The sequence below is a fragment of the Siniperca chuatsi genome, linkage group LG21 (assembly GCF_020085105.1).
Source record: "Siniperca chuatsi isolate FFG_IHB_CAS linkage group LG21, ASM2008510v1, whole genome shotgun sequence".
Taxonomy (NCBI): Eukaryota; Metazoa; Chordata; class Actinopteri; order Centrarchiformes; family Sinipercidae; genus Siniperca; species Siniperca chuatsi.
Window position 1 is genome coordinate 2790108 of NC_058062.1, and position 23794 is coordinate 2813901.

General features: G+C 42.4%; 1 protein-coding gene across 1 annotated transcript in view; it reads right to left on the reverse strand.

Moving 5' to 3' along the window:
- Positions 1-8026, reverse strand: part of grin2ca (glutamate receptor, ionotropic, N-methyl D-aspartate 2Ca) — a 63591-nt gene extending 55565 nt beyond the window's left edge. Inside the window, exon 1 of the mRNA XM_044181668.1 lies at positions 7891-8026. The gene's annotated coding sequence lies outside the window, so the exon portion shown is untranslated. The remainder of the gene's footprint in view (positions 1-7890) is intronic.
- Positions 8027-23794: the final 15768 nt, after the last annotated feature.

Below are 23794 nucleotides of genomic sequence, written 5' to 3' on the forward strand. Positions count from 1 at the left end.
CATGTGCTTGCTTGTCATTGGACAGATGTTTGAGTTATATATATATATATATATATATATCTCCTCTTAGCTTTATCGCATTTATTGCGAGTGCAACATTCCATCAGGCGGCGTTCGCTTTGTCAGCACGCCGTGTAGCGAGATTGAACAGATTGTAAGTGCAAGTGTTTGGAGGGTAATAATCTTTGCGAGGCTGCAGATTACAGGACAATGGTGTTGCGAATGTAATCCATTTTGTCATAACACATGGGTGGATGTTTACCTGAGGCTTAAGGGCCTCGACACGGTGCTCTGACATTAATATTCCTACTTTGACCCTGCAGGCTGACCTAGCTATAAACCTGGAGTGGCAGGTTACATTGAGGGTGGCCTCCGTCAGTCCTTGAAGCCCCTCCACTATGTGGAGCAGGGATCAGTGCAGGGTTAAGCTGAAACCATGGCTGCCTGTGCAGAACCAGACCGCCCCCCTCCACCCGCGCCACCGGTCCAGCTGTCACCAGCCTGCTCTCCCAGTTGACTCGGTGGCTGCCCACACATATAGCTGATCTCTGACATACACACATACACATGCTCTAATCCACATATGAGCATACCACTTTGTTTTTAATCTATCCTGTGTGTGTGTGTTTGTGTGTGTGTGTGTGTGTGTGTGTGTGTGTGTGTGTGTGTGTGTGTGTGTGTGTGTGTGGTCGTGTGGTCCTATCAGTGTTTTAAATTGTACTGACAATATTTTCATCCTCTGTCCCTCCTGCTAATATGTTTATTAGGCATGTATTAAATAAACCCAACTAAAATCGGTTTAAAGGGACAGTTCACCCCAAATCACATTGCTTACTCTTAGTGGTATCTAGTCATGCAGATATGTTTTATTCTTGTATAACCTTGACTTAACTTGACTAATGAAAGCATTGAAAAATACATTTGAAAAACTCAAAGGCTGTGTGTCCATAGAAACAAAAGGACAGCAAGTTCAACCACAGTAAATGTGCCAGTCTTGTCTAAGGACATTACATCACATATGACTTTAGGCTCTGAAACATATCTGGCTTTTTAGCTGCTTTAGATGTTCCACTTGCTAAATTGCTGATCAAAACACCAAAATCAAAAAGAAAGAAAAAAGAAAAAAAAGCTAAAGGAGGCTAAAAAGCCCTGTTAAAGCTGCAGATGTTTGTGATCATTCTCTTTAGCAACTTGTTTACTTTACAGGAGAATTTGATTCAATGTTAACGTCACAAATATTGATTAATGTAGTTTAAAAAAATCTTTTTCATGAGGGAAATTCATAGTACGTAGAATCAGAAAAAAAACATTAGAGAATGGGGAAAACTGCTTTTGTAAAATATTATTTCAATTTTTGCTGGTATTGCTGGCTGGATGACTGATGGGGTGTCGTGGTTTCCAGAATCTGTAAAAACTGAGCGACAGACAGACCCAGGCCCTCTAATTGCAGCTACAATATGTAAAACTGCTCCATGGAAAGCAATCAGAGCATGTCCTAAACAACTCTGGCTTTTATAATTTCCTCTGGTGATGATGTATTGATTTTTGCTGCAATGAACAGTCTCCAGGAAAGTGAAAACAATTCTTCATCTTTTGGGAAGGGTGTTTATGCAACTCCTAGAACCAGTGTAGTGCCAAAAGTTGTGCCTGTTTTTTCGAGCATCTTTCTTGGTCTGTTGAGCATTTTGCCTGTATTTGTTAGGTGACAGCGGAGAGTGACAACAGGGACGGGATAGGAAGGGAGGAGACATGTGACAAAGAAAGCCAGAATAAACCTTAACTACGTCACCATCACAAGCTGCCTCTGCCAACTGAGCCACCAGGACGCCCTGTGTCACTTTTTGTTAGACTGTAGTGCAAAGTATCCAGCCTGATTTCTTTAGATTCATCACGCAAAGTCCAACTGCTCTTTCTGTTTTTGGATGCTGAGAGCCGCCCCTGATCCCACACACACACACTTTGCAGGCTTTGTTTCTAAGGTTATCGTTGTCATCATCTTTCATGGAGACGCTCCCCACCGTGTCACCGCTCAGGGCTAATTGTGAAAAATTAAGCGGCACACATGCAGCTTTGAATAGAAAGCAATTAGGCTAATCAATTTACGGTATTACAAATTGCATATGCACCCACCCGCGCCACACATGCATAAACACTCAGGTTGGTGTCAGTATCCACAAGAGGCAGATGAATGACAAGGAAAAGGAGAAGAGCGGACACCCCACCCCAGCCCCCCCCCCACCCCCCCCCCCAGCCCACGGCGTGTCAGTTTTCCTTCTCAACAGGGACAGGACGTTAGACGAGGTGCAAGCAGTGCTGCGCCATGAATATAAATGGGCCTGGAGTCTCTGTTGTGCCCGTGAGCGCAGCCATAAACTTGAGGAGGGAGAGCAACACAGCCTGCCAGACTTCTTCTGCCCCGAGTTTAAGATCTCATCAGATAGGCTGCATGGTATGAGAGCACCCCGAGGACTTGTGCACCTGCAGTATTGCAACACAGATCTGTGCTTAGAAAAGTGGCCTGTCAGGTCTCTATAAATTGGGCAGGAAAAGGATCACATGGTGATGCAGCATTGCCTGATTCGGAGTGAAATTTACTACTCCTCTCTCATGACCTTGGATAAATTGCTCTGATATCCTGCAACATCCGTCCCTCCCCCTGCAGTAAATGTTTTACTGCCCTGGATGCTTGTGACTGGCTGTCAATCAGTGCACAATATCCATTTGAAACAGTAGTCTATGCAAGCATGCCCACTTGTTTCTTTAGTTTTAAATCTCTTTGGCCAGTTCCCCCAACCCTCGTTTTCTTCCTTTTTGTCTTTCTCCTGTGTCCTGCCAGCCCCCCCCAACCCCAACCCCGTCTGCAGAGACAGTGAAGATGGCGTGAGGTCTGGTCTTTTAACAATTGATTAAGCAGATCGGCTCTAAGTGTTCATGGAAGAGCTGGACAGCTGACAAAGCCTCTAACCCTGAGATACAAACCCAGAGGTCGTTTCAGTCTGCCTGCAGGCTGCAAACACGCTACAGCCTCACATGCAACAACAGTTTAAAGGATGTGGCTGCAGGAACTTAAACCTTGAGTGGCAGTCCATGTTTTTGTTCTGCACTTGCTCAAGATCTCAAACATTGATGCTAAGACTAAAGGAACTTTCCGTTAAGTTGGAGTTTCTGCAGGTGATGTTCTTTTCTTGTTGACTATCACTGCTCATGCTAACGACTGGGCCTGCAACTAATGATTACTTTCATTACCTATTACTCAATTACAATTTGTTTTGCTTAATTTAGTCTATAAAATGTCAGAAAATAAAGACCATCAGGATCCATCACAGGATCTCAGCCCATGTGATTTCCTCAAATGTCACCTAATAATCACCTAATTGTTGAGATCACTTATCAGAATATTCATTGATTGGTTTTCTGTCAGTTGACTACTCAATTAATTGACTACAAGTTTCAGCACCACAACCGAGGCCCTCTTCTATTTATTCCAAACATAAACACAAGCACATGTTACATCACAGTAAAAAGCTACACTGTCTGAATAAAACAGCAAATGTAGAATCTGTCATGAGTTGGCTGACTGAAATGATTCAGACAGAAAGAAGTACAACCAACACTAACATTCATGTAAATATGAAAATATCACAGATGATTATTAAGTGTAATTCATGTGAGGGGGGAGAGAGAGAATGTCTGTGCAATTTACTGATGTTAAGTACAAATTACACTACAATAACACATCAGATTAATGCAGTAATTAAACTTAGAAACAGTACAGAGAAAGAAAAGTGTTTGTGTGACACACTGACTCTACACAACACAAAAGGCACAGCTAAGTGACTGCATCACCCTGTGGCTGTGGCTGGCTATCTGTCCTGTGTAAATGACTGTGTGTGTGGACAGTTGTTGACTAGTCCTGGATAATCAGATTTTAGCAAGAATAACCAGATTTACAATAGTTAATGCGTAAAACGCCAATTCTTGTATATACAATATTCACATACTTTCTACTACATTCATTCAGCTTTTATTGTGAAACAACCACAGGAAGTGTTGACAAACCAAAACGAAGTGTAGATAATCTTAAAATTAGATAAAACTAATTTTCAGCACTTCTTGTCATGAAGACGATTTGAAACATTTAATTGATTATGAATGGATCACATCTCTGACAAAGCATGATTTAGGACAGCAGATCAGCAAACAAGGACTGACAACAAGTAACGTCTGCCCGCACTAGTTAAGCAGTTTGGTTTTGGCTTGTGAGCAAAAAGAAGAAAAAGATGTATCAAAAAGATATATATGTATAAAAAGATATATTTGTAATGAAGATCAGCAGTGCCTCCTCCTGCATGAGCCCGTCCTGTGGATGTCATGTCACAACTGATCTGCTCAGTGCTGTTTATAAGGGTTATTCAGAATCTATTCACAAGACTAGTAATCCTCCATGACAAACTGTAACTGATACATGTATTAAACAAGTCAGACGTAATTGCTGCTCAACAATTTTATTGGATTAGTCGTGACTAGTGGACTACTGTGCTGGAAGACCTTGCGACTAGAAAACATCGATAGTCGTGAAACTCCTAGTGTGTCGTATACATCTAACATTGTTAAAACCAATTTGAGTTTTAATCTTCACAGTAAGGGACATTTTTTGAATGTGAGGACATTTTGTCCTGTCCTCACTTCTTTAGTGAATGTATTATGTCAATGAGGGTCCTCACACGCACTGAAGTACAAATGTGTGTGTGATAGAGGATAGGAGTGGGGAGGGGGTGGCCGTGGGATTAGTAGAGCATCTGTTTAAGCAGATTTATTTTGTTTTAATCACTGAATGTATCAGTTGTGTTATTGATCAGGGTCCTCCCTCAGCCTGACGTCCAGCAGCAGAGTCCTCCATCATGGTTGTTGTTACTTGTACGATAGTGTGTGTGTGTGTGTGTGTGTGTGTGTGTGTGTGTGTGTGAGATTGTATCATATTGTGTGATGGGCTGAGAATCCTTGCATCATCGGTTCCTCCTGTCACATGTTGCCTTGTCACAAACACACACACACACACACACACTCACACGCGTGCGTGTACATTCATATTGCACTCACATACATACCAGTACATCCAATTACTGAAACTGGGATATGGTTGGCATAACGTAATGAACAGCCATTTTTCACCTGCCTAACTGGTGCCGCACTCTTCACACCGTCTCATTCCACACTCTCATTCATTCTTAGGTGAAGCCAGTGGAGGAAGCACCTTTTACCTGATCAGACTTCAAATGATTTTGCCAAAATTATAACCAATAAGAGATATTTAAAGACACTAACTGCTGATGTCTGACTTGTTTTACAACCAAACCACTGAAATAATCTATAGATTATTACTGGGAACAATGGTTTTGCCTCACTTTCAAGCGTTGCTCACCCAAATTGCAAGAATGCTGTGAATACCACAGATAAAATTCCATCCATGGGGTGGAAGCCGAAATCTCAAACCTGGGCAAATAAAACCAAACCTATCTCCATGGCTAGAACAGTGGTTCCCATCCTTGGGTTTGTGAGATGATTAACAAGAAATAGGAAAGAAAAAGAAGAAAATATTCTGCTACATAAAATTCTTTTTGTTTCCAAAATTTTCACAAGTCTTTGGATAGCTCTGCCTCTTCAGGCTTATAGAAACAATTAAAATAAACAATCTGCGAAGGGAACGTAGCTCACAGCTCTGAAACATGTGCAGCCTGTGTCAGGGGATCGTACGTAGGTGTTGCTTGGCTTTGAAGAGTCATAAGCCAAAAGTGTTCTAGTGCAGCGGTTCCCAACCTGGTGATGGTGACCCTTTCTGAGGAGAACGTCAGGGATCGTGGGATGATTAACAAGATAGGAAAGAGAATCTATTAATTTCTTTGTTTTCTTGTTTTTTCTTATGAATCACCAAACAATGTGACCTCTTCAGGCCTCTAAAAATTATTCAAATCAATCACTCTGTGAAGCAGATCTGGTAGACATATGCAACCTGTGACGAGGAGCAGCAAGGAGACTTTGCTTCCTCTGAACGGGTCACAAACCAAAAGGTTAGGGAACACGTTTTGTTTTTCTTTCTTCCTATCTTGTCAATCATCTCGTGACCCCTCAGATTTATCTGGCGACCCTTTGGGGTCCTGGCCCCTAGGTTGGGAACCACTGTTCTAGAGGCAAGTGAAATACATTTTTGTAATTTGTATGAACTGACGCTTTAAAATGAGGCAGGAACATCAAAACCTTCTCAGCAATGAGTAGAACTTTTTCTCAAAGGTTTATTTATAAAACAAGTCAGACATCAGCAGTCAGTGTCATTAAATATCCCTTACTGATGATCAGTTTTTACATCCCACAGTTATATTCTGCATAGATATGCTTTTCCTCCATGGGCTGCATGGCTAGATACCACTGTAGAGGAAAGTGAGACAATATGTTTATTTAGTAACGAGGGTAAGCTGACCCTTCAGTTAAATACTGGATGCTGGCCAAAGAGGTGGGAAAGAGACGGGCTCAGTTCTTGAAAAGCCAAACTCGTATCTGATCTACAGGACAGGTCCCAGTGGATTCCTTCTCCCACTGCATCACTCTTGCCTCTGATTTGAACCAATCAGATATAGAAACCTACACCTTCCTCTGACGTGTGACCTCTCTGTCATTAAAGCCATTTTCACACTCATTTGCCTGTCCAGTAAGTTTCAGGTCAACAGGCTTTTGCAGTCCATGACAGAATAATCTAACTGGTACTCTGAGATAAAGGGACAGTCATTCAGTCAGTAATGCACAATCTGATCAGTTGTTATGGATGAATTCCTCCCTGTGTGTTTAGCTCCTGGTGCAGACTGCTTCTTGACACTTTATAATGGGAAAACATTGCTGATAAGCAGCTGCTATACGTTATTACACTTTGTAGCTGATGATTTAGGTGATCTCGTGGCAGTATTTGTGTACGTATGGCTTTGTTCTTGTTCTGCTCTGCTGCTCTTGTTTTCTGTTGTCTTTTTATTTATTGCCTTGTGTGTGATTGTTTCTCTTGGTTAACTTAAAAGGTCTTACACCTTTACCAAGCCATCGTTGTGAGTATTTTGTTTTTCATCTTTCATTTTTTTCATCTGCTCTACATATCAGTCAGTCAGTCACTTTCAGCCTTTTTATAACTGATAGACAGAACTGAGCTTTCAGTTTACCAATTCAGGTCTCATTCTCATGCCTCAAAAAGAAGAAAGAGAAAGAAGACCTGTTCTGTATTCATGCAGCCTTCAATAATTACAGGAACCTCTCATTGTCTCGCATCCTGAAAAGTCACTCTTCAGTGGCAGTTCAATTTCCCAGCAGCAGCAGCAGCAGCAGCAGTATCCCAGGTCCGGCAGGCAGGTATCAAAGCCCGTCTCAGCTGCTCTAACTGTTTACAATGACGCATCGATCCGCTCTGCTTAATTCCCCGGCAGCTCAGTGAGTTAAAGCAACAGTTACAGCCACCACACACAACTACAACAGGCACAAAAGCCAAACACAACGTGCTGTCTGATCCCCTGACAAGGATCCTGTCGAGTGCTGCTTTTGATCTGATCCTCTGCACTCGGATAATTCCTCTAGTTGACAGTTAGAAGAGAGGGGGATGATGAAGAGGAGGTGGGGGTGTGTGTGTGTGTGTGTGTGTGGGGGGGGTACTTGAAAACTACAATACAGACCTCCAAACACAATAAAAAGAAGCAGAAAGCATTTCCATACTTGGTCTCACACAGTTTTTAAACTGAGGAAGAGCATTTCAGGGAAAATTCTACCTTTAACCTTAAACAGACAGATACATGTTGTGATCAGTGAAGTGATGATACATCTAAGTGCAGCATTAACTGATACATAAAGGTGATCTGTTACCTGTGTTGGCAATCCGCATCCAGCCCTGGCTCGTCACCACTCATCCCGTGTCTGCAGCTTCAGCTGTCCTGTTCCCGTTTTTCTTTTTTCTTTCTCCCTCCTCTCCTTTCTCTTTCTTCTTTCTCTCCCCTTTGGCCCTCTTCCTCTCTTCCTCTCCCTCCTTCGTCCTCTCCCTCCTCCCTTCGTCTTCCTCTCCCTGCACTTGTTTGAGTCTATTTCAGTGGCAGCAACAGAGGAGCCTGCTGCGACGGTGGCATGGTTTCCAGCACTTTGGCAGAAGGTCACATTATCACTCGCTGGTAAAAAGGGGGGAGGGAAGAAGAAGAGGAGGAGGAGGAGGATGGACGGAGTGGTGGAGGGAGATCGAAGTGAGCAGGTGCCGGAGGAGGAGGAGGAGGAGGAGGAGGAGGAAAAGGAGAAACAAAAGAAATGAACAAATTGTGGCTGTCCACAGTTGCACTTGTGCTCTTGGCTAAATGTTCCAGGTTAGAGTTAAAGTTGAGACAGCTACCTCAGACGAGGGTTTTCAGGTAAGATGTCCCAGAATGCTTTGAGGAGAAACCTGTGAGCATGCATATTTGTGTGTTAAGTAGTTGCCTTTTTAAGGTCTTCTGCAGCTGCTCACCTCTGGGGAAAAGATAATTCCTCTCTTGGCTGGAGAATGAGACTTCAGAAAAGCTCCGAAAGCTGCCAGAAACTTACACCATGTTATATATCAGCGCAAAACAAATCCTCAACATTCAGTCTTGTCCTCTGTCACTGCCCAGTTCAGAAAGACACAGATGTACTCCATCTTTGGCTGAGACACCTGTCCACACTGTGATTCCCATCTATCACAGATTCTGCAAGGTGACCCTTGTCTTCATTTCCCAGGCTCCCTTCTTCGCCCTCCTCTGGTGCGAGTGGCGCTCTTGTGGCCGCTCCATCAAATTGAGACTGGAAGAAGTGATCCAGCTGCCCGGGACGAGGATGTCTCTGGCCGGCGACAGATGGCCGGGGCAGGGGGACAGATGCGAGTCAGCCGCTGGAGTTTGTATCTTTTGGAAATGTCTGTTTTAGCTTGGATCTGCCCCCTGCCTCCCCTTGAAACACACCTTGTTTGTTCTAGTCTTCAGTTAACTGCACTTGTTTTCCTGTCTTTTTTTTTTCTTTTCCTACCTGTGCCCCTCCTTCCCCCATCAGCAGAGCTTTCACTCTGGCTTCACTGGCCGGCTGTAATCCTGATTCCTACACTCTGTGTCACAGGAAGGGTTTGTGAGCTCTAATCATTATGTAGTGAGGATTTATCCTCTCATTCTCCCTCCCTCCTCTCTGTTTCTCTCCCTCCACCCCTCCCGTTTATTTCCCTCCCTCTGCCGTTGGAGCGCCGGCTGCCTTACAACTCTCAACATACTACAGCCTCTTTTTCAACCATCACAGTGTAATGCATCATCTCTCCTCACTCTTCCCCAAGACCCATTGATTTGGCAACTCATTCCTTTTAATTTTTTGGCGTCTCCCGCTCCGCTCCGTGTCACGTCTGACTTGCCGCAGCTCACATCAACAGGTTCGTCCTTGAAATGTTCTCTGGGGCAAACGCAGTCAGTGCTCGCCTTTTCGTTTCTATCTTTATGCTTTATCTCTTGAAGCATGAGCTGTATGGGTCTGTGTACATACAGTGTCCATGAATGTATATCTGTATACATGTACAGTATTTATATATTGTTTTATATGTGTATACCACCATATGTAAGCATACATTAGAGGCCAGTTTTAGTTTATCATAAAGATATATCAGTATCAGCTTGCATGTCGGCCGATACGAAACACTAGATTTCAGTACGCCATTCAGAAATACCAAAGATTAGTTTGCAGTAGTTTAGAAACAGTGTCGCCGTAACATAGTTTGTCCACCAGAGAGCTCGGACAAGTTTGTCCCACTCAGTACATACACTGCATGGCCAAAAGTATGTAGACACCCGAACATGTCATTCATAAACCATGGGCATTAATCTGCTGTTCAGCCTCCACTCCTCTGGTTTCAGGCTTTCCACCAGACTTTGGAACCTGTCTGCAGGAATTTGCTTCCATTCAACCACAAGAGGGAGCATTAGTGAGGTCCAACAATGATGTTGGGCGATGAGGCCTGGCTCGCACTCGGCGTTCCAGTTCATCCCAAAGGTGTTGGATGCAGTTTAGGTCAGGTCTCTGTGCAGGACAGTCAAGTTCTTCCACACCGGATTGGGAAAACCATTTCTTTATGGACCTGGCTTTGTGCACAGGGGCATTTTCATGTTGAAACATGTTGGATTAAGATTTCCCTTCACTGGAACTAAGGGGCCCAAACCAGGAAAAAGACCAAAACTACACAAAAGTGTGTGGGCAGGGCTGTCCACATACTTCAGGCCATATAATGTTGTATTGTGTATATATCATACCAGTGTAAATGCTTGTAAAAGAGTAACAAAAATTGCAGTACAGAAATGACAGAGATACGTTTCAGGTAATTTAGTTAGTGTTGCTGTAACATCGTTTGTCCATCAGAGAGTACTAACAAGTTTATTTTTCAACAGTAAAATTGTTCAATTTCTCAAATATCAGCTTTAAAAACCCAGTATGGGTCAGGTTTGAATGTACAGTACGGATATGAGGATTGTATTTTGAGATGTCTCTTTTTGCCTGCTTGCAATGAACCAGGGCTGCTTCACTTTTGAGTCAAAATTTGAACTATTGTAGAATGTCTGAAAATTTTAAATACTTTATCTGTAGTGGTGTGTTCACACAGCAGTGGGATTCCAGCTTCTGAGTGATTGAGCTTCTGGAGGAATAAACACCCGGAGTCACACCAGATTCTGCTCTGATCCGGAGCCGTTTACCGGCGAGAGGAGAGCTCAGAGTTTACTTTTTAAACTTTTGGGGTTAAAAAGTGGATTTACCTTCACTCTGGCTTCTCAACCTGTCTGCAGCAGTGAGCCGCGGAGGTGCCGGCCTCCACTGTTGGGAGTTATAATGTACTGTATTTAGTCTCTCTTCCACCATGTTGACTGCTGACTGGAGGGGAAGTGCACTTCATGAACGTACAGAGAGGAGAGGGAAATAACAGAAAGAACCGGAGTCTCTGGTGAGTGCTGAGTTCAGTCAGAACCAAGTTAGCATAGCATAGCCCTGATCGATCCAAACTCCATTCAGAAAACAGACCTGATAAAGCACAAATTCAGACTTTTATCAAATCATGATGTAGTTATTCAGCATCCTTTTGATCCGTTTATTGCAATTAAATCACAACAAAATCAGTTTACTTTGGGCTCATACAGCTGTAGTAATTCCGATTAAGGGCGAGTATTCACGGGTTGAAAATAAATAAATAAATAAGGCAATACTTGCCTATGTACTATGCGTGTTACTCGAGGATTACACTAGAGTGTGTGCTAATTTCTAAGGGACGTGCACAACTGACACTCCAAACGGACGCAGGATACGCGAGGCAGCCATCATGCGAACGCGTAGTTAAAAGTAAGTCTATCTCCGGCTTAACGCCAACACAGCATAATGATCTCTCTGAATTCAATATTCACTCTGACCCACTGGCTTGTTGCCCTATCAGTGCTAACTGTGCTAAAATACAACAACCTCAGCTTTGACCTTGGCTGACCTTGGTGATAATCCAACAAATGTTCTCTTCATTGCTTATTTGAACTGCCCTCCTCCCAGCACAGAAGCTCGGTGTTGTTGTCTTGAGTCTGCAGGATGTGTAAAGTTGAAATTTTTTGAAAGGTCACGCTGGTATTCAGGACATGAAACAGCACTAAGACAGACCAGTGCAGACTATCTGCAGGTGACTCATGTCTAGCCCTTCTACTCTCAAACTCATCACAAACCCGCTGCCTGACATTTGTTTCTGTTTGTGAGGGCTTTTTTAAGAAATCCAGGGCAACACTCATCATCTGCTCTGTAATATTCATCTACTTATATTTCCTTGTTTTCTTGTAAATGTGTTTTTAATGTACTTTTCACTTTTTAATTCACTCTACAATGTCTCGTGGATCTCTTATCTGTACTTTTTCACTTTTTAATTGTAAATAGTTTTACCTTTACTGAATTTTTCATTCTGTAAAGCACTCTGAATTGCCTCAGTGTATGAAATGTGCTATACAAATAAAGCTGCCTTGCCTTGCCTGAAGCTATTTTAGCTCCACTTTCCTGTTTGGGTCAGGGCATGATCCCCCTAGAGTTCAAAGACAAGAAATACACCTGCTGATTTGCATAAGAAATGATTGTTCAAAAACACCCTTATCTGTGCTTTCTAATGCTTAAATGTTTTTATTTCAGCCTGTAGTCCGCTTTTATACATCACCCCAGACTTTCAATAGGCACAAAATCATTTTGTGAGCACCCATTTATGCACTTCCAGGTTACATTTGCATATATTACATTGCCAGGCTGCAAACAATCTCCCTCACAAAGACAATTGCAAACTGTAGCAGAGCAAAAAAAGCCATTAATCTAAACCCCCCCCCCCCTGTGGATGAATCCCTCAAAAAATGAATCCATTCTCCCCGGCAGGAGGACATCAGTGGGATTTTATGAGCCTGTCAGGGCTGCACTGAGAGATGTGTCAGCAAGGCCATTTTTGTTTCTCTGCGGCCGAGGTGGAGGCTAGGCTGCGTGACCCCGATCGATCGCCGTACCATAATAAATGTCCCTGAACCCCCTGCTTGTGATCAACAGCATATAGAGTTGGCTTTCCTCGATCGATAGGTGATCGATAAGGCAAACAGATGGGACTGTAAAGCAAGCGATAATTACATGTCGGCTGGTGTTGGGCGGGTTTTCGGGTTTGTGCTGGTTGTAGAAGATAATAGAACAGCTTCTACCTGCCTGGTGTCAGCCAAGGCTGGACACTGACCTATAGTTAATGCTGCAACTTACCCATCCCTCGAAAACTTTCAGAAGTCACAGCTAATGATGTTTATGAATAACTCATTCTGTAGAAATACATGGACAACTCGAAACCTGTGCAGACTTAGACCTTTTAAAAGTTATTTAAAGCTAGTGAAAATTGCTTTTGAGTGTAAAATATTGTATAGAAATTCAGCCTCCCTAGATCCTCAGTATAATGCCACTCTGTGTCTTTTTAGTTTTTTACGTGATCATAGCAATTTTGATTCATGTAAGAGCAGAGTGAGGTGCATAAGCACTATTTAGGGCTCTACTTTGGTCTGTTAAAGCAAGACTATATAACTTACAGGTGTTCAGCAGTAGTTACAGAGACCCACTTTAAGGGTCAGATTCAGTTATTTTACCCCTTAAAGTGACTTTGTGCATGTGCATTCAACCTTAACCTTGAGTGTATTTATATACTTGCTTTTACCTCTGCGTTTGCATTTGCATGATGGCTGCCCCACATTTCCTTTGTGGTTTAAAGTGTTGGTTGTGTGCAACCTCAGAAATTAAAGCGAGGCATCTGCAAGTTGCAGTTAAGCTCATGAACGGTAAATGTAATACTGTATATGAGTGAAGCATCAGACTCTGAACAAACCACGATGACAATGGTGGGACATTTTGAGGAGAAAGTAGCAGATGAAGATAACATACCATCTGCTGTGATCTCACTGCCCCTTTTTCTGCTGTGATCTCAACATTAACAGTACAGTAACCTCCTAGAATGTTGCTGTGTTTATTATGTTTATTATGTTTACAAAAAAAGTTATTCCAGTTTCGACCAGAGATGATTCGTTCCTGATCTGCCTCATAGAGGATATACTTTTGAGTCATTCAGGTACACATAAGGTATGCAGTATGCATAAGTGTAAGAACGTTTAAGACTTTTGTTAAAATCGAGTATATAAGCACTTATAATTAATTTCTGATCTCTAATGGTCTTCATTTGAACCTGATTCAAAATCTTCTCTGACAAAAGTTCCTCTGTCGAGCCTCGATAAGACTAGTCTCTGCAGACTGACACATTCTGCATGCTGTTGCTGTTGGCTGGCATTCATAGTAAACTATAAGGCTTGTACGGGCAGGTGGGCTGAGCGAAGAGGAAGTAACACATGTCAGGGGCGGCGGCAGAGGGAAAGGCAGGCATATGCTCTCTCTTTGTGGCCTGGCCTTCCTGCTTCACCGGACAATATGGCAGAGAAGCACATCTGACCCAAAATAATATCCTCACAGACGGCAAACCAAACGTCATCTCAGCCGTCGCCGTGGCTCAAACTCCTGGCATTTACACACACTCTCCTCTTTTCTATCTGGGTTTGCTTGGAGCTATTTTCATTAGTGTTTCTGTGATTGAGACGGGGGAAAACTGCGTGGTAAAAGGCCAGACTTGGCTGTTGTAGATCCCAAGAGGGAGGCTGAATTTATCCCCATCATCTCCAAGTATTGACCAGTGGCGTCTCAGCTTACACCCTAAGACCTGGGTTTCTCTGTTGCACAGCGAGGCTCTTAGTACTCTCTGTCTGCCTTACTCCAACCGCTGCTTCTGGCAACAGTGTAAATCCCACCAAACAAATATTAATTCTCAAACATGTTGTTTGTTGATGAATTGTGATCAAATGCCTTGATTTATTTGCCCTCTTTTCAAGAATGAACATCGTGCTTGGCCTACAGCATGTGGCAGTGATGTTTAATAATAGCAGCTATTAAGTAAGTATTGATTTAGCTATTTTCAGGTCAAAGGAAGTCTATAAAACCATGCTAATATTTATTTTTCAGTGTGAAGCAAGTCCTGCTGACACGCTGAAATATAGTCGTTGAAATTCTGTTGAAACAATGGTTTTATATATGCGTAATCTAGACGTTTTTTTCCAACAATTTACCAAAAGTGCCTATTCTCAACCAGAAAAACAACAATTTTGGTCGTTTCTTCAAACACTTAAACAACCTACTCTATGCTTACGCTTTCCTGACAAGTGATCTTGTGTGGTCATTAGAGAAATTGCTGTTCTCTCAAAGTGAGGTGGAAATAATGTTTTTTGTAAGATCATTTTTTGAGCATTTTTTCCTTTATTAGATAGACAGCTGCAGAGACAGACAGGAGAGGTGGGAGAGAGAGAGAGGATGACATGCAGCAAAGGGTTGGAATCAAACCTGGGCCGCTGCGGTAGGAACTCCGCCTTAATAGCACTCGCTTTACCAGCTGAGCTACTGGGGTACCCCGGAATAATGTTGTGTTTTTATAGCCTCGTAAAACATAGCAGGGGTGAGGTTTGGGTGGACTGTTTGGTTCAGTCAAAGTGTGTAACTGATATGAGGAAAATCTGTTTGCAGTCAACATTGGTTAATTTTGACCATGACCGCAGTCTTTACCAAACACAAACCAAGTAAGTAAAAAACACATTTCTAAAACACAAACACCAATTTTCACCTTGATTGTTACATTTTTCTACACACTTCAACTTTAACTTTATTGTCCCTAAGGGGAAGTTTGTCTCACAGCCAGGTAAAACACAGACTTAAACACAATAAAACACAATACAAAACATGTAGACATATGTTAAAAAAACTACATGAGCTCACATAATATGTCACAGCATAACATCAAACCTGGAGCACCTCCAGCCATCATCATTCAACCCAATCATACTTCTGCCATCAGAGTAATTTGACAGTTGCTATCACATAAAAACTGGCTCTAATTGAGAATAAGAAAGTGTGAATTACATGTAAAATTAAGTTTCCTTCACAACCAAATGTTGTATTCCCCTCATGTATGATTTTAATCGTCCCGTCTCCAGGTCATGTAGTCATCTTGAGGCTGTGCACTGTGGTGTCATTCAGCTCTTCAAACTTCTTTTTAGAGTCTGAAGCTGCAGTCTCAGCTGGCGTGACGAGCCGCTCTGAATGCTGAGTCCGCCGGGTGTCCTGAGGCTGTCTGATATTTCCGTCCAGAAGCCAGCGGCATTTTGGTCGGGGCCTGAGAGCCTGGACACAACCTGTCATGCCATTAAGCATCTGTGCACTCTGGGAACTCGTGCCAAGCTGAGACCTGTTGCCTGATGGATGATGCAGTCACTGTAAACAACTCAACATCACTGCTGAGGCCACTGGTCCATTTTCCACTTCTTGCCATATGTCGCCCAAAAGAGGAAAACAAAAATGATCCAAATATACAGAAAATGAGACTACGCTGCATTTTTATAGAGCTCGCCTGTTATACAAGCAAGTTTATTTTCTCACATATCTATCAACCACCTGCAGCTGAGCTTATCTTGGCTCTGTGTTCACAAATGAGTGTACACAGAACTGATGTATCAGTGTCTCTCAATCTGTTGCTGATATACTTCTGTCTTTTTCCAACACACATCCTGATGGCATGCCGGTGTTATCCTGTAACTCACAGAATTGCAAACCAGAGGGGAGAGATGTTTGCAATCCAAACCCATTAACTGAACTGTCAAAGAGCGAGAGTAAGCCTCTGTGTTTCTGGGCAGACAGTTACTGCAGCTGATATGTGATAGAAAACATAAAGATGCAGGGGAGTTCAATAGCTTTACTGCAGAGGCCCTGCTGCTAACTTTGTGCTCCAACAAAACATCAGAACCTGCTTATAGTCAAGTTTATTTATATAACCCCAAATCACAGGTGCGTCCAACAGTTTCTGTAACTTTCCAAAATCGACAATTCGATAATCGCACATTCACAGCGATTGGCCAGGTTGGAGGTGAGAAAGTAGGCGGGGTTTGAACTTCTATCTCAGTCTCTCTTTTTCATTCTTCACACAACATCTTCCATTTCTTTGAACAACTGAGTTGAACACCATGGATGTCCAGACTGTCAGAAAGTGTGCACCATTATCCCCATTTGTTCATCAATTCATCACTTCTGGAGTACAAACAGGCAGTGGGATGCGGCCAGAAGGAGGCTATGACAGCAGGCTTTTTGCCCCCCCCCTTGAGAGTTTGTGCCATTCTGAGCTGGTAACACACTGTGTTTAGACATGGTTAGACGACACGGCATATATAGTTCATTTCAACCTTGCTTAACCCTTTGGCCCCCTGATTCCAGGAAGGAAAAACTCAATAGGGGAGGGATCCCTTTTCCAGGGCAGACAAACATGCAATAGGTGATGCATGTGCACAGAAATCAGAAGCAGCAATAGTAGAATTACACTATGGCCAAAAGTATGTGGAGACTTTGGATACTGGCTTGTAGTTTGAGTGAAGGGAAATATAAATGCTACAGCATACAGTGATATTTTAGACAATGGTGTTCTTCCAACTTCGTGTCAACAGTTTGGGGAAGACCCTTTCTTGTTTCAACGTGACAGTGCCCCTGTGTACAAAGCCGGATCCATGAAGAACTGGTTTTCCCGGTTTATTGTGGAGGAACTTGACTGGCCTGCCCTGACCTCAAGCCCATCCAACACCTTTGGGATGAACTGGAACACCGACTGCGAGACAGGGCTTATCGCCCAACATCAGAGTTGGACCTCACTAATGCTTGAATTTAAAGAAAATTTTCAAAAATGCCCTCCATAGTGTTAATTAAACAAACAGACCTTTTAAGTTCTTATTGTTCTTTAATCTCTTCAGTGTAAAAATCAAAAAGATCACCGTCAGATTTTAGATTTCAGACTGAGCAGCATCCATTGCTCCATCTCTTTCCCCCTCCTGTGTGCTGTGACAGGCTCAGAGGTCTGATTGAGGACGTTCTCTGCAGGCGAGCGTCACTTGTTAGCACCATCCCAGAGACTTCACACGCATGCGGCGGCTGAGAAGTGTGTCCTCAGCACCTGTCCAGACAGCTGCTCTCATCACCAGTGTGTCAGCGCCCTCTAAAGGCCGCTCAGCGAGATAACCTGACACAATTCAAAAAATCTGATTTGATATTGCATCCAAAGCTTAGTCCTTTTGGCTTAAAAGGGAAAATATGGAAGAAAAAAACATGCATTTGAGAGATATCAAAAATGTTCCACAATTTTCCATGCTCTACATGCAGGGCATCCACCTGCATGGCCCTTTTTTGGCTTTGGTACTACTAGAGCAGCCTTGCCAACCAGTCCTATAATCCACAGGGTGAATAAAAATGGATTTGGCTGGAACAGACGCCCAGTAAGCTGCCTTAAACCAACAGGCAGGCTCGTCCACAACAGATTCTCTCATGTACATCCTCATTTTTCACAGGTCATACTTTCTCTGCTGTAACACTGACCTGCAGGTCTGTAGACATGCATTTTTATTCCAAAACGTTTGATCTTAAATTAGATTTAGCATGCAAAGACAAATAACAGCAGCCTAACCAGCATCTTACATTTATCCTCCTAGTCTACTTACTTACTACTACTAAAGGTGCTGAATAAAGCATTTAAATCCCATTCATAATAATGTACAGCACGTCAGGTGATCAGTTGCACAGTTTGACAGCAAAGAGAAAAAGCTCGGAAAATGCTTCTCCGCGAGCTTACTGACTGAATACTTGATACCTCTTGATAATGATTTTTCCAGGGGAAAAGCAGCATAACTGCACATGTTTGTGGAGGATGGAGGCTGTCAGAGTGAGCGAGTGTTTCCTGGCATGGCGCTCTCTCTCCTGCCTCCGTCTCCAGAGGCCTCGGACAACAGACGGGTCACAGCGAAGCCACATTTTAAATCCGGTGTGCAGATGGACACCAGTAGTGGTTCTAAATCCTGCACCGGGCAGCAGCAGAGAGAGGAGAGAGACCGATACATCATCATGATTTTACTATGAATCATATGTCGGCTAGTTGGAACACTTTTCACTGTGATATCAGAGCTCCTCCCTGACCAGTGCGAGACATATTTTGCATTTAAAAATGCCTCTCAAAGAGCATTTTTAAGGTGTTTAACATGCAGCAAAGGACCCCAGTCAGACTTGAATCACTTACTTTGTGATTACAATTGTATGTAAAGCTTGTTTCATAGAATTATATTCTTTAAGGTGGGATGTAATTGTGATAGTTACAGTGTATATATTATTGGCCGAAATGATTCCAATGTGCTGCAGTGCTAGCTTCGGGCATCTGGATTGTAAAATCTGTATTATGATTAATTTATCTTAAATTAAAGCTTTAATTTCTTGCTGTAGCTTCATTGTATTAAAATATTTAGTAGACATGTTTAATATTTAGATAAAAAGTAATAATGTGTCACATTTTGCCCTGTAATTATTCAGCCAAAAATATTTTTTCTAACTATCATTTTCTGTTAGAAATGAATCTGCCCTTTAACTAGGTTGGTTTTCAGTCGAGACTTGTGTGGGATGATGGTGCAAAAGACTGAGTGTTTCATTTGTTTAAAAAAAAAGAAACCCTCCGCCCTTCTCAATAAGCTCACAAGATCCAGACTGACAGTTTTCTTTATGATCATTTCCACATCTGATTATTTAGTCAGATACATTCATGTTGCAAGTTCTTCTCGCTTCAGAAACAAAAAAAACCTACTACATCTCTTCATCATTCTAGTATTCTTTTTTCTTTTTCAACTCACTGGTATGAATTCACATGTATTTTTCTTTACCTAATCTCACTTCTGAGCTCTTCTGCTGAAAGTGCACTCCAGTAGTGACATCATGCCACTCATCCTCAGAGCAGTTCTTTTAGCCGTAACAGATTGAGTAAATTTTCCGAATGAGTAAAAAAACACTGTAGGAGGCATATTTATGGAAACTCACTTCTCTTTTTAGCCTCCTAATGGAGTGTGCAGCAAAGATAAGAATCACATCCCTTCTATAAAGAGACAAAGTCATGCGTCCTGGCCTAACTTCTTTTCCACTAGATTCTGTAACTCATTCTGTGATATAATTGATGACATATGACATTTTCTTTAATCAGTCTTTCTGAAAAGCTGAAAGACGTTCCTGGGACGCCCCTTCCATATTATGAGATAAATGGGAACTACTGGACAGAAAAGTTCATTTATTTTAACCAAGAAAACCCACCGGTTATTGTGTTAGGATCCAACAGCGTGTCAGTGAAGAAAACTTATGTTGTTGTTCTTCTCTGTAAAATAACACATTTGGAGGATTGTCCAGCCTTTATGGAGATACATGGTCTTGAGTGTATTGATTAGTATGGATTATTTGATTAATCATTTGTCAACAAAAATTCCAAACAATCTCTGAATCCAGCTTTTAAATGTGATGTACTGCTCTTTTCTGTTAAATCATTGTCAATTCAGGTTGTTCACTGTCTGTCGGACAAAACAAACTATTTCAGTATGTCTCTTAGAGCTTGGGAACTCATTTTTCACATTTTCTTTGTTTCTTTTCAGACCAAACATTTAATCGATTAATTGAAAACTCTGTAGCTTAACTGATGACCAGTGAAATAATCATTTGCAGGCCTAATCTCATTCAAAGTTTCATATTACCTACTCCAAACTCCTTCCTTTCTTCTCTTCCCCATTTCCTCATTTCTCCATCTGTCTCTGCCGTTGTTAATTTGCTGTCTCGTGCCAACAAAGTGAGTTTTCTAATACCCGCCTCTCAGATCACACAGTTCCACGTTTGACCTTGCATTACCCACAAGGCTGCGGGTCATCAGCCGTGTGCTCACCTAATTCCACAAATTGTGGCTGGAGGTCCTGCTTTGTCGAGCCCAGCACTTTTGTTTCCATTTATAGCGCAGCGCTTTTCAGGATTCTTATCATTTTCCCTAATAGGTTGAAAGAGGGAAGGGGAGTTTCAGCCCGGCTGAATTGCTAATGACAGCACCTCCACACTGTTGTAATGGGTATTAAACCACAATCGTATTAAGCCGTCCAGAGTGGATTTAGTGTCACACAGGCCAGTATTTCTTCTTGCCTCTGTGCTTCATGTTTGAGGGTGGGAGCGCCCTGCTGACGAGGCTGAACACACAAGTTGTTTAAAGGTAGTTTTGCAGCATGGCTTGGCAGGCTGAGGAACATGCAAAGACTGGAGGGCATGTATGCATGCTCTTGGTCAAATGTAATCACTGAGCCGCAGAGACACTTTTTCTAGCTTCTTGGAAGTAACCTGAACATGGCTTTATACTGTGAATAGTAGGGGTGGGCGATATGGCCAAAATCTTACATCACGGTATATGTAATTTTATATCACGGTTGTGGGTTGCGGTGACAGATGGGTTGAAATTGTATGTAGTGTGTGTGAGATTGTGTTTCATAGACGTTCTGGCAGCTTGGGTGACATCAGCCAAACATACAAAACTTATGGATCTGTGTATGACCGTTATTCATAATGCAAATTACAGGCGTTTCCCTGGAGTAGCAACAAAACGGGAGGCTGCTGGGAGATGGCCTTGATACGGGAGAAACACGGGGGAAACGGGAGTGTTGGCAGGTCTGGTAAAGAGTCTCACACTGATATTTAGTTTCTTTCTTTCAGGGGGTGCGGGATGTCCCATTGGGGGGAGACACTGCTAAGGGATACTAAAAATGCCAGGCTGAATTTTATGGAACTGTGTATAAAATGGTGTATAAACGATGCATACACACAAAAACCATGCATACGCCATTTCCCACACATGTTGGGATTCAGGTAGGGCTGGTTTGGTTATTAGCAAAATATCAAAGATATTTTTGAATATTAATAAAAGTATTGATATTATCAAAGTTGTGTGGGTTAGTGGAGAGGAAAGAGAAAGAAAAGCACACAGAGTAAGGCACAAGAAATCTCAAATGCCGCAGCAGAGCACAATAGCTGTTCCTTTCTCACACAGGAACCCGGCAGCAGACTTCACCAGCCATGTTACTGGACCGTAGTCTGATAAAGCACAGTGATTCGCTTCCACAGGGGCTAAAACTAACAGTTAAACAGTCCAACAGCGTGGTACCGACACAAAATGGAACGTGCTAAGCACAAAGAAAAACACACAGTAAAACTTGACACGGCGGTCCGCCACTTTCCAAAATAAGCACAAAATAACCGGTGAAATCCTCTCAAGGCTCGGATACTGACGGAGCCGGGTCCGCGCTGTCGGTGGTTCTAACGGTGGAACTGTTCCTTCGAATGGTGGGGGAGAGAGAGAGAGGCTCGGCGGCGGTCTTTCTCTCCTTCTGCAGGTACGGGATCGTTATGGGGAATAACCATCAGGATCCAAAAGTGTGTTCAGCAAACACAAAGCAGTTAAGACTTTCCTAGGAAAATGAAAGTTCACATGAAGTGTCTTCCTGTAGTAACAGGGTTACAGTGGAAAAGACATTGATCAGTGTGTGGCGCTATGCTTTATAGAGGTGAAGACGTAGACATAGCTGTGCACCGGGATTTCATGCGCTGTATTGCGCGTCTCGTCCAATAGAAATCCAGCGTTTAGATTCAACCGAGATCTCGCACTGGCTTCCACTGAGATCTCGCATCTTACGCAATCTTACACCTATGTGTGAAGTAACGGCTGGTGGAGATTTGGCATCTGTCTACTGTCTGGCCTTTGTTTCCCATTCAGGCCTCGGGTCAAGGCTTCCCAACTAGGCCGCTGTCTTTGTTCTCCACACGTGGAGTGGTGAGGCCCAACACACATAAATTTGCAGTCAAATTTATAAAAATATCAAAAGTAATGGTATAGCTTTTAAAGATTGACTCCTTTCACAGTGTTATTGTTGTAATAACCTCCCAGAATTACTTGAATGTTGTAGTCTAACTCAACAGTACTGCTGCTGGTAAACCTTTTGAAAGGGGAAAGTAATGTGAAAGAATACTGTTTTTCTTTACTTAGCACTTATTCCTTGAATGGAAGTCAAAGGCATCACCAGTAATGCAAAGCTGAAACAAACACTATTCACTATATATTCACAATTGTTGATGTGCAATGTACAAAATTAAGGTTCGAAATGCAAAATTCATGTTAACTTAAAACTGATCTTACAGCGTTTTCTATAAACAGGAAGGCCCAAAGCTGCACTATAAACTGCTGAAACACATTGTCACACAGCTGCAATATGTTTAGCATACAATATTTCATCATCTTAAGTAAATCAGAACTTCAGCCATCAGGTAAATGTAGTAGAGTCAAAGTACAGTAAAACATTCTAAACATTTTACGTACTGAAGTAAATTAGTGAAGCTTTTTCTAGTTGGCAAAAATAATCTTTAAAATGAAAGGAAATCTGGTCAAAAAAATCACAATTTTTGAACTTTGAGCACTATAATGCTAACAAGCTAAACATGCTAAACAAGCTGGTTAAACTGCGCTTTCTTTAATATTAACAGTCCTTCAGTCCAACATCTGGTCCAACACAGCCAGTGAGATTATTTCTGCCCCCAGAGCAGCTTTGGCTTCAAGATGCTTCCAGAACTAAAATGATGGTACACTTGTTTCAGTGATGTGGTCTCATTCATAACACACAATATTGAGCTTATTATGATCATGTGCAAGAGTAAGATTTCTGTGTCTGATGTGTACTCTGTGATGTCCAAATCGCTGTGATTGTTAGACGTTTGTCTCCCTCTACTGGACAGACAGTGTAATAAGCGTTGGGAAATATCTAACCATTCACCCTGAGTATCCTGGATGATTGATGTTGCAGAAGGGGCATGTAATGCACAGTTTTTGCCTGTTATATTCCTCTTTGCTTTTTCTTTAAATTGACAAACATGATCACTGCTGTGAAGTTCCTGTTCTTCTTTTTAAAAGCCGCTCAGCACTTGCTGTGAGTCCAGAGTAAAACTTCTCACAGCGATGTAAATGAAGCTGGCTGCAGATGGCACTTAGCTGGGCCGAGCGCTGCAGTGTTAGCAGCAGATGGTGGAGTGCCGAGCTGATGGATGCACCGTCTAAAGCTCCAGACAAGAAACCTGCTGCTCCCCCTCTGTCTGAGACACTCGGAGAGGCTGAGAATCTGCAGCTTCCAAACATCTAGACAACACAAACAGAATGCTTACACAGAATGGTTAAAGACTGCAGTGAGAAAAACTAGGATGTGGAATATGCAACTGATAAATCCTACATTAGTTGGTTTATTAGTTGTTTTTACATTATTCTCAGTTG